The sequence below is a fragment of the Salmo salar genome, chromosome 16 (genome assembly GCF_965601325.2).
Source record: "Salmo salar chromosome 16, fSalSal1, whole genome shotgun sequence".
Classification (NCBI taxonomy): domain Eukaryota; kingdom Metazoa; phylum Chordata; class Actinopteri; order Salmoniformes; family Salmonidae; genus Salmo; species Salmo salar.
The window spans coordinates 24,052,626-24,055,281 of NC_138306.1; positions in this window are offsets into that span (position 1 = coordinate 24,052,626).

The window sequence follows — 2,656 nt, forward strand, 5'->3', positions numbered from 1 at the left end:
ACAAGTTCTCAATGGGATTAAGGTCTGGGGAGTTTTCTGGCCATGGACCCAAAATATCGATGTTTTGTTCCCCGAGCCACTTAGTTATCACTTTTGCCTTATGGCAAGGTGCTCCATCATGCTGGAAAAGGCATTGTTCGTCACCAAACTGTTCCTGGATGGTTGGGAGAAGTTGCTCTCGGAGGATGTGTTGGTATCATTCTTTATTCATGGCTGTGTTCTTAGGCAAAACTGTGAGTGAGCCCACTCCCTTGGCTGAGAAGCAACCCCACACATGAATGGTCTCAGGATGCTTTATTGTTGGCATGACACAGGACTGATGGTAGCGCTCACCTTGTCTTCTCCGGACAATCTTTTTTCCGGATGCCCCAAACAATCGGACAGGGGATTCATCAGAGAAAATGACTTTACCCCAGTCCTCAGAAGTCCAATACCTGTACCTTTTGCAGAATATCAGTCTGTCCTGATGTTTTTCCTGGAGAGAAGTGGCATCTTTGCTGCCCTTCTTGACACCAGGCCATCCTCCAAAAATCTTTGCCTCACTGTGCGTGCAGATGCACTCACACCTGCCTGCTGCCATTCCTGAGCAAGCTCTGTACTGGTGGTTCCCCGATCCCGCAGCTGAATGAACTTTAGGAGACGGTCCTGGCGCTTGCTAGACTTTCTTGGGAGCCCTGAAGCCTTCTTCACAACAATTGAACCACTCTCCTTGAAGTTCTTGATGATCCGATAAATGGTTGATTTAGGTGCAATCTTACTGGTAGCAATATCCTTGCCAGTGCAAAGCAATGATGACGGCACGTGTTTCCTTGCAGGTAACCATGATTGACAGAGGAAGAACAATGATTCCAAGCACCACCCTCCTTTTGAAGCTTCCAGTCTGTTATTCGAACTCAATCAGCATGACAGAGTGATCTCCAGCCTTGTCCTCATCAACACTCACACCTGTGTTAACGAGAGAATCACTGACATGATGTCAGCTGGTCCTTTTGTGGCAGGGCTGAAATGCAGTGGAAATGTTTTTGGGGGATTCAGTTCATTTGCATGGGAAAGAGGGACTTTGCAATTAATTGCAATTCATCTGTCACTCTACATAACATTCTGGAGTATATGAAAATTGCCATCATACAAACTGAGGCAGCAGACTTTGTAAAAATTCATATTTGTGTCATTCTCAAAACTTTTGGCCACGACTGTATAGGCTTAGATTAAAGATATGACAGATAGGAGTGGCTATAGCGTCAGCTATCATCCTTAGTAGCTTTCTATCAGTTGTCAATGCCAGGAGGCTTTTCCATTATTGATCAATAACAAAAAAAATGTTGTTGGGTCTCTTAATAGCAAAGCAAACAAAAGAAACATGCATTTGAAAGAGGGGAAAGGTGGACACTTGGGCCACATCCAAAAAACCTTATGGTATCTCAGTGCTGTTAGTGAAGGTCACTGTTCTCCAGAACCCCACATTGTGAACAATCTTATCTGTATAGCTGTCGTTTTTTTGGGCCAGCACTTCTCTGTTAGTACCCTTATATGTCAACAGAAGGCTTGTGGAAGAGTAGCCATAGCTGTCATGCCCATTGAAAAGGAAAAGGCATATGTCCCCTTACTTAGTTTTGTAAACACACAAAAAGTATAGCATCTTTTTCCATCATTATAACATATTTTATTAGATGTGGATATAGTTTGTAGCGCCCCAGGGTCCTTGGGTCACTCTTTACCTTTAATGAATGTCATATATATATATATAACCTTAACCACACTGCTATAGGCTACAGGAAACCCCCTTTAAAGAGCTTGCAGTAGGCCAACAAACAGCCAGCTGCATCATTTTTTTTCATTTTACCAGGCAAGTCAGTTAAGAACAAATTCTTATTTACAATGACGGACTACCCTGGCCAAAACCTAATCCGGACGATGCTGGGACAAATGTGCGCCGCCCTATGGGACTCCCAATCACAGCTGGTTGTGATACAGCCTGGAATCAAACCAGGGTCTGTAGCGACCCCCCTACCACTGAGATGGAGTGCCTTAGAATGCTGCATCACTTGGGAGCCCAGAGTTAATGAGTATTTTGTTTTATGATGTGTTTTCACCAGGTGCCGTGGTTCATAAGCATTATTTATCATAGTAATTTTAATTCGCTGTGTGTAGAAATTCTCCCTCGCATCTGTGGGAAGAAAATGATGTCGATGGTTGTCCTGTCAATCAAGTCTATTTCTATGTTCCAATGCCGCTTTCAAGCGATAGTTAGAACTAGGAAACTCTGAAATAGCTAACTGTTTGTAGTTATATACATGCGGCTTTCTACAAATAAGCAAGTCGGACATTTCCGAGTTTCCTAGTTCCGAATAGTATATGAACGCGACACAAGCTCTCCTCTCTCGTCAATGAATGCGGCTTAGTTGGGATTGATGTCACTGGCGGAGGGATAGTTTTATTCAGGACAGACATTTGTACAGAATTAGGCAGAGAGAGTAGACCTGATGTGCGCTCAGTTCGCTGAACGTTTGCTACGTTGCGGAACGGTTTGAACTGAACGACACGTTTCCACAAAATGTTATTGTACGTTCTTGAACAGACTGAGGTACGTTTGCTCCCGTTCTGTGGGTGTGGCTTGAACCAATGAGTGACGTATTTGAAGGGCAGTGGGCAAGCT